Source organism: Ranitomeya imitator, chromosome 2 (genome assembly GCF_032444005.1).
Source record: "Ranitomeya imitator isolate aRanImi1 chromosome 2, aRanImi1.pri, whole genome shotgun sequence".
NCBI classification, from domain to species: domain Eukaryota; kingdom Metazoa; phylum Chordata; class Amphibia; order Anura; family Dendrobatidae; genus Ranitomeya; species Ranitomeya imitator.
The window spans coordinates 41,660,229-41,669,794 of NC_091283.1; positions in this window are offsets into that span (position 1 = coordinate 41,660,229).

Genomic DNA, 9,566 nt, shown 5'->3' on the forward strand with positions numbered 1-9,566 from the left:
GAAGGTTTTTCGTGGCTCTGTTGTGATGTAATTTCACTTTACACGAGCGTACCACATGATGTCGCCATGAGAGCCTTGGAGTTTCATCTTAATAACTATAACCTTTATTCACAGGATTTGATACAGTATATATTGCAAGTGACATTTTTTTTACTTAATCATAATGTTTTTTCATTTAAAAAGACTACTTACAGACAAAGAACTGGAGTTCTTATGGGAGCTAAGTACTCCCCATCGCTTGAAAATCTGACCATGGCTTTTTGGGAATCTGTGTACATTTATTCTGTTGATAACCTGTTTCTTGATTTTTTGTTCTGGTATGGCAGATACATCGACGACACCCTCATTATTTGGGGGGGGGGGGGCGATGTGTCTGCCATCCCGGAATTCATGGAATATGTCAATGGTAATGATCTTGGTATTAGGTTTACGTGCAGGCACAACAAAAAATGTATATAGTTTCTTGATCTGGAATTAGAGGGTGAGTGCGGTAAATCTATTCATCGTAAAACGCATATTAAACCCATGAGTAGTGTTGAGCGATGCCTTCCGATATCGGAAAGTATCGGTATCGGATTGGATCGGCCGATATTCAAAAAATATCGGATATCGCCGATACCGATACCCGATCCCAATGCAAGTCAATGGGACCAAAATATCGGAATTAAAATAAACCCTTTCTTTCCTTGTAGGTTCATTCTACATGAAGGAAAACAACAAAGAATAATGCAGGATGTATTTGGGGAGGTGGCGGAGACATTAAAGTCATAGAGGTTTAGCGCAATCAAATAGAATAGCCTTTTTTTTTTTTTTAAAGACGTTCGTAGTGACAAAGATATTGACTATGTAATTTTTTTTTTGTTTTGTCAGATATTGATGTTTAACTATTCCACGCCCTTCCCCTTTTTTTTTTTTTAGTTTTCCCACACTTTTCATCTTCATCATCATCAGCATCTTTGACATCAACTTCTTCACCTTATTCATCTTCTTCTTCATCTTCTACCTATTTTTTTTTTATTACATTCTTCATATTCATTTTATTCAACTATTATTATTCTTCCTATTCTACTTCTTCATTTTATTCAACTATTATTATTCTTCCTATTCTACTTCTTCATCATATTCTCATTTGTGACAGGCATTCCCGTAGTTGTTATCTATAAAAGTTTGAAGATTACACCTTCCGTTCTGCCAGTCACAAAAGTTACATTTGTCCGCGTTCAGTTTGGCCTGCAGCATCAGGCTTTATCCAGGGGCACCACGAGGAGGAACGGACTCACCCCCATACACTGCTTAGTCTTCTTCTGCATATAATTTAGATAATATCTTTTGCTCTGATATTAAGTGTTATGCTTAATGTTCTTCTGCTGTTTGTTCTGCAGCCTCTTGTTCTTCTGCTTCTCGGTCTTCCATGTCGTCGTCTCCAGGGTCGTCGTCTCCAGGGTCGTCTACGCCGTCGTCGTCTCCGCCGTCGTCGTCGTCATCGGGCTGGTCTTCCGGGTCTTCAACTTGGAAATGTAGCAGAAGGTACAAGAAGGCTGAGAAAATGCCAAGAACCAGCTGATGGAACTGGAACTCGGATGGCTACCCGAAGGTTCAAGAGCCTATGGAACTACTGAGGACCAGCTGACGTTACTGGAACCCGGTTACTAAGCAGGAGGTACCCGTGCTAAAAAGCACTACCAAGGACCGCCTGACGTTGGCGGAACTCGGATACCCAGAAGGAGGCACCTAAGCCAAAGGCTCTGCCCGGAACCAGCTGACGTTACTGGAACCAGGATGGGGAGCAGAAGGTACAAGAGCAAAAGACACTGCCGAGAACCAGCTGACGGTACTGGAACCCGGATGGGTAGTCGAAGGTCCAAGAGCCAATGGAACTACCGAGGACCAGCTGACGTTACTGGAACCTGGTTACTAAGCAGGAGGTACCCGTGCCTGAAAGCACTACCAAGGACCACCTGACGTTGGTGGAACTTGGATACCCAGAAGGAGGCACCTAAGCCAAAGGCTCTGCCCGGAACCAGCTGACTGTACTGGAACCAGGATGGGGAGCAGAAGGTACAAGAGCAAAAGACACTGCCGAGAACCAGCTGACGGTGCTGGAACCAGGTGGTGGACCCGTAGGTCCACAGGAGAGGAGAGAACAGCTAGGCCGCGAGGCAGCCGCAGTTACCGAATCCCAACTGTCCTACAGGGGGAGCTTGGCCTACTGGCACTACAGAACCAGCCTTGACTACCAATTCACGCAGCCCACATAGGAAGCTCCTAAACTGGAGGCACCCTGGAGTTGGCTAACCCGACCGCAACACGACGGGGCAAGCATAGGCGTCTCAGTGAGCTTGACACTACCCGGAAACAGCTGACGGTGCTGGAACCAGGCTTGGCACGAGGGAGTACCTGTGACAAAAACACTGCCGAGAACCAGCTGGCGGTGCTGGAACCCGGATGCGTTGCCCCAGTGTGCAAGAGCCAATGGCACGACCGAGGACCAGCTGACGGTGCTGGAACCCGGTTACTAAGCTGTAGGTGCCCGCACTTAAAAGCACTACCAAGGACCGCCTGGCGTTGGCGGAACTCGGATACCCAGGAGGAGACACCTAAGCCAAAGGCTCGGCCCGGAACCAGCTGACGGTGCTGGAACCAGGTGGTGGACCAGAAGGCCCACAGGAGAGGAGAGAACAGCTAGGCCGCGAGGCAGCCGCAGTTACCGAACCCCAACAGTCCTACAGGGGGAGCTTGGCCTACTGGCACTACAGAACCAGCCTTGACTACCAATTCACGCAGCCCACATAGGAAGCTCCTAAACTGGAGGCACCCTGGAGTTGGCTAACCCGACCGCAACACGACGGGGCAAGCATAGGCGTCTAAGTGAGCTTGACACTACCCGGAAACAGCTGACGGTGCTGGAACCAGGCTTGGCACGAGGGAGTACCTGAGACAAAAACACTGCCGAGAACCAGCTGGCGGTGCTGGAACCCGGATGCGTTGCCCCAGTGTGCAAGAGCCAATGGCATGACCGAGGACCAGCTGACGGTGCTGGAACCCGGTTACTAAGCTGTAGGTGCCCGCGCTTAAAAGCACTACCAAGGACCGCCTGGCGTTGGCGGAACTCGGATACCCAGGAGGAGACACCTAAGCCAAAGGCTCGGCCCGGAACCAGCTGACGGTGCTGGAACAAGGTGGTGGACCAGAAGGCCCACAGGAGAGGAGAGAACAGCTAGGCCGCGAGGCAGCCGCAGTTACCGAACCCCAACAGTCCTACAGGGGAAGCTTGGCCTACTGGCACTACAGAACCAGCCTTGACTACCAATTCACGCAGCCCACATAGGAAGCTCCTAAACTGTGGGCACCCTGGAGTTGGCTAACCCGACCGCAACGCGACGGGGCAAGCATAGGCGTCTCAGTGAGCTTGACACAACCCGTAAACAGCTGACGGTGCTGAAACCAGGCTTGGCACGAGGGAGTACCTGTGACAAAAACACTGCCGAGAACCAGCTGGCGGTGCTGGAACCCGGATGCGTTGCCCCAGTGTGCAAGAGCCAATGGCACGACCAAGAACCAGCTGACGGTGCTGGAACCCGGTTACTAAGCTGTAGGTGCCCGCGCTTAAAAGCACTACCAAGGACCGCCTGGCGTTGGCGGAACTCGGATACCCAGGAGGAGGCACCTAATCCAAAGGCTCGGCCCGGAACCAGCTGACGGTGCTGGAACCAGGTGGTGGACCCGAAGGTCCACAGGAGATGAGAGAACAGCTAGGCCGCGAGGCAGCCGCAGTTACCGAACCCCAACAGTCCTACAGGGGAAGCTTGGCCTACTGGCACTACAGAACCAGCCTTGACTACCAATTCACGCAGCCCACATAGGAAGTTCCTAAACTGGAGGCACCCTGGAGTTGGCTAACCCGACCGCAACACGACGGGGCAAGCATAGGCATCTAAGTGAGCTTGACACTACCCGGAAACAGCTGACGGTTCTGGAACCAGGCTTGGCACGAGGGAGTACCTGTGACAAAAACACTGCCGAGAACCAGCTGGTGGTGCTGGAACCCGGATGCGTTGCCCCAGTGTGCAAGAGCCAATGGCACGACCGAGGACCAGCTGACGGTGCTGGAACCCGGTTACTAAGCTGTAGGTGCCCGCACTTAAAAGCACTACCAAGGACCGCCTGGCGTTGGCGGAACTCGGATACCCAGGAGGAGACACCTAAGCCAAAGGCTCGGCCCGGAACCAGCTGACGGTGCTGGAACCAGGTGGTGGACCAGAAGGCCCACAGGAGAGGAGAGAACAGCTAGGCCGCGAGGCAGCCGCAGTTACCGAACCCCAACAGTCCTACAGGGGGAGCTTGGCCTACTGGCACTACAGAACCAGCCTTGACTACCAATTCACGCAGCCCACATAGGAAGCTCCTAAACTGGAGGCACCCTGGAGTTGGCTAACCCGACCGCAACACGACGGGGCAAGCATAGGCGTCTAAGTGAGCTTGACACTACCCGGAAACAGCTGACGGTGCTGAAACCAGGCTTGGCACGAGGGAGTACCTGTGACAAAAACACTGCCGAGAACCAGCTGGCGGTGCTGGAACCCGGATGCGTTGCCCCAGTGTGCAAGAGCCAATGGCACGACCGAGGACCAGCTGACGGTGCTGGAACCCGGTTACTAAGCTGTAGGTGCCCGCGCTTAAAAGCACTACCAAGGACCGCCTGGCGTTGGCGGAACTCGGATACCCAGGAGGAGGCACCTAATCCAAAGGCTCGGCCTGGAACCAGCTGACGGTGCTGAAACCAGGTGGTGGACCCGAAGGTCCACAAGAGAGGAGAGAACAGCTAGGCCGCGAGGCAGCCGCAGTTACCGAACCCCAACAGTCCTACAGGGGGAGCTTGGCCTACTGGCACTACAGAACCAGCCTTGACTACCAATTCACGCAGCCCACATAGGAAGCTCCTAAACTGGAGGCACCCTGGAGTTGGCTAACCCGACCGCAACACGATGGGGCAAGCATAGGCGTCTAAGTGAGCTTGACACAACCCGGAAACAGCTGACGGTGCTGGAACCAGGCTTGGCACGAGGGAGTACATGAGACAAAAACACTGCCGAGAACCAACTGGCGGTGCTGGAACCCGGATGCGTTGCCCCAGTGTGCAAGAGCCAATGGCACGACCGAGGACCAGCTGACGGTGCTGGAACCCGGTTACTAAGCTGTAGGTGCCCGCGCTTAAAAGCACTACCAAGGACCGCCTGGCGTTGGCGGAACTCGGATACCCAGGAGGAGGCACCTAAGCCAAAGGCTCGGCCCGGAACCAGCTGACGGTGCTGGAATCAGGTGGTGGACCAGAAGGCCCACAGGAGAGGAGAGAACAGCTAGGCCGCGAGGCAGCCGCAGTTACCGAACCCCAACAGTCCTACAGGGGGAGCTTGGCCTACTGGCACTACAGAACCAGCCTTGACTACCAATTCACGCAGCCCATATAGGAAGCTCCTAAACTGTGGGCACCCTGGAGTTGGCTAACCCGACCGCAACGCGACGGGGCAAGCATAGGCGTCTCAGTGAGCTTGACACAACCCGGAAACAGCTGACGGTGCTGAAACCAGGCTTGGCACGAGGGAGTACCTGTGACAAAAACACTGCCGAGAACCAGCTGGCGGTGCTGGAACCCGGATGCGTTGCCCCAGTGTGCAAGAGCCAATGGCACGACCGAGGACCAGCTGACGGTGCTGGAACCCGGTTACTAAGCTGTAGGTGCCCGCGCTTAAAAGCACTACCAAGGACCGCCTGGCGTTGGCGGAACTCGGATACCCAGGAGGAGGCACCTAATCCAAAGGCTCGGCCCGGAACCAGCTGACGGTGCTGGAACCAGGTGCTGGATCCGAAGGTCCACAGGAGAGGAGAGAACAGCTAGGCCGCGAGGCAGCCGCAGTTACCGAACCCCAACAGTCCTACAGGGGGAGCTTGGCCTACTGGCACTACAGAACCAGCCTTGACTACCAATTCACGCAGCCCACATAGGAAGCTCCTAAACTGGAGGCACCCTGGAGTTGGCTAACCCGACCGCAACACGACGGGGCAAGCATAGGCGTCTAAGTGAGCTTGACACTACCCGGAAACAGCTGACGGTGCTGAAACCAGGCTTGGCACGAGGGAGTACCTGTGACAAAAACACTGCCGAGAACCAGCTGGCGGTGCTGGAACCCGGATGCGTTGCCCCAGTGTGCAAGAGCCAATGGCACGACCGAGGACCAGCTGACGGTGCTGGAACCCGGTTACTAAGCTGTAGGTGCCCGCGCTTAAAAGCACTACCAAGGACCGCCTGGCGTTGGCGGAACTCGGATACCCAGGAGGAGGCACCTAATCCAAAGGCTCGGCCTGGAACCAGCTGACGGTGCTGAAACCAGGTGGTGGACCCGAAGGTCCACAAGAGAGGAGAGAACAGCTAGGCCGCGAGGCAGCCGCAGTTACCGAACCCCAACAGTCCTACAGGGGGAGCTTGGCCTACTGGCACTACAGAACCAGCCTTGACTACCAATTCACGCAGCCCACATAGGAAGCTCCTAAACTGGAGGCACCCTGGAGTTGGCTAACCCGACCGCAACACGATGGGGCAAGCATAGGCGTCTAAGTGAGCTTGACACAACCCGGAAACAGCTGACGGTGCTGGAACCAGGCTTGGCACGAGGGAGTACATGAGACAAAAACACTGCCGAGAACCAACTGGCGGTGCTGGAACCCGGATGCGTTGCCCCAGTGTGCAAGAGCCAATGGCACGACCGAGGACCAGCTGACGGTGCTGGAACCCGGTTACTAAGCTGTAGGTGCCCGCGCTTAAAAGCACTACCAAGGACCGCCTGGCGTTGGCGGAACTCGGATACCCAGGAGGAGGCACCTAAGCCAAAGGCTCGGCCCGGAACCAGCTGACGGTGCTGGAATCAGGTGGTGGACCAGAAGGCCCACAGGAGAGGAGAGAACAGCTAGGCCGCGAGGCAGCCGCAGTTACCGAACCCCAACAGTCCTACAGGGGGAGCTTGGCCTACTGGCACTACAGAACCAGCCTTGACTACCAATTCACGCAGCCCATATAGGAAGCTCCTAAACTGTGGGCACCCTGGAGTTGGCTAACCCGACCGCAACGCGACGGGGCAAGCATAGGCGTCTCAGTGAGCTTGACACAACCCGGAAACAGCTGACGGTGCTGAAACCAGGCTTGGCACGAGGGAGTACCTGTGACAAAAACACTGCCGAGAACCAGCTGGCGGTGCTGGAACCCGGATGCGTTGCCCCAGTGTGCAAGAGCCAATGGCACGACCGAGGACCAGCTGACGGTGCTGGAACCCGGTTACTAAGCTGTAGGTGCCCGCGCTTAAAAGCACTACCAAGGACCGCCTGGCGTTGGTGGAACTCGGATACCCAGGAGGAGGCACCTAATCCAAAGGCTCGGCCCGGAACCAGCTGACGGTGCTGGAACCAGGTGCTGGATCCGAAGGTCCACAGGAGAGGAGAGAACAGCTAGGCCGCGAGGCAGCCGCAGTTACCGAACCCCAACAGTCCTACAGGGGGAGCTTGGCCTACTGGCACTACAGAACCAGCCTTGACTACCAATTCACGCAGCCCACATAGGAAGCTCCTAAACTGGAGGCACCCTGGAGTTGGCTAACCCGACCGCAACGCGACGGGGCAAGCATAGGCGCCTCAGTGAGCTTGACACAACCCGGAAACAGCTGACGGTGCTGAAACCAGGCTTGGCACGAGGGAGTACCTGTGACAAAAACACTGCCGAGAACCAGCTGGCGGTGCTGGAACCCGGATGCGTTGCCCCAGTGTGCAAGAGCCAATGGCACGACCGAGGACCAGCTGATGGTGCTGGAACCCGGTTACTAAGCTGTAGGTGCCCGCGCTTAAAAGCACTACCAAGGACCGCCTGGCGTTGGCGGAACTCGGATACCCAGGAGGAGACACCTAAGCCAAAGGCTCGGCCCGGAACCAGCTGACGGTGCTGGAACCAGGTGGTGGACCCGAAGGTCCACAGGAGATGAGAGAACAGCTAGGCCGCGAGGCAGCCGCAGTTACCGAACCCCAACAGTCCTACAGGGGGAGCTTGGCCTACTGGCACTACAGAACCAGCCTTGACTACCAATTCACGCAGCCCACATAGGAAGCTCCTAAACTGGAGGCACCCTGGAGTTGGCTAACCCGACCGCAACACGACGGGGCAAGCATAGGCATCTCAGTGAGCTTGACACTACCCGGAAACAGCTGACGGTGCTGGAACCGGGCTTGGCACGAGGGAGTACCTGTGACAAAAACACTGCCGAGAACCAGCTGGCGGTGCTGGAACCCGGATGCGTTGCCCCAGTGTGCAAGAGCCAATGGCACGACCGAGGACCAGCTGACGGTGCTGGAACCCGGTTACTAAGCTGTAGGTGCCCGCGCTTAAAAGCACTACCAAGGACCGCCTGGCGTTGGCGGAACTCGGATACCCAGGAGGAGGCACCTAATCCAAAGGCTCGGCCCGGAACCAGCTGACGGTGCTGGAACCAGGTGCTGGATCCGAAGGTCCACAGGAGAGGAGAGAACAGCTAGGCCGCGAGGCAGCCGCAGTTACCGAACCCCAACAGTCCTACAGGGGTAGCTTGGCCTACTGGCACTACAGAACCAGCCTTGACTACCAATTCACGCAGCCCACATAGGAAGCTCCTAAACTGGAGGCACCCTGGAGTTGGCTAACCCGACCGCAACGCGACGGGGCAAGCATAGGCGCCTCAGTGAGCTTGACACAACCCGGAAACAGCTGACGGTGCTGAAACCAGGCTTGGCACGAGGGAGTACCTGTGACAAAAACACTGCCGAGAACCAGCTGGCGGTGCTGGAACCCGGATGCGTTGCCCCAGTGTGCAAGAGCCAATGGCACGACCGAGGACCAGCTGATGGTGCTGGAAACCGGTTACTAAGCTGTAGGTGCCCGCGCTTAAAAGCACTACCAAGGACCGCCTGGCGTTGGCGGAACTCGGATACCCAGGAGGAGGCACCTAATCCAAAGGCTCGGCCCGGAACCAGCTGACGGTGCTGGAACCAGGTGGTGGACCCGAAGGTCCACAGGAGATGAGAGAACAGCTAGGCTGCGAGGCAGCCGCAGTTACCGAACCCCAACAGTCCTACAGGGGGAGCTTGGCCTACTGGCACTACAGAACCAGCCTTGACTACCAATTCACGCAGCCCACATAGGAAGCTCCTAAACTGGAGGCACCCTGGAGTTGGCTAACCCGACCGCAACACGACGGGGCAAGCATAGGCGTCTCAGTGAGCTTGACACTACCCGGAAACAGCTGACGGTGCTGGAACCGGGCTTGGCACGAGGGAGTACCTGTGACAAAAACACTGCCGAGAACCAGCTGGCGGTGCTGGAACCCGGATGCGTTGCCCCAGTGTGCAAGAGCCTATGGCACGACCGAGGACCAGCTGACGGTGCTGGAACCCGGTTACTAAGCTGTAGGTGCCCGCGCTTAAAAGCACTACCAAGGACCGCCTGGCGTTGGCGGAACTCGGATACCCAGGAGGAGACACCTAAGCCAAAGGCT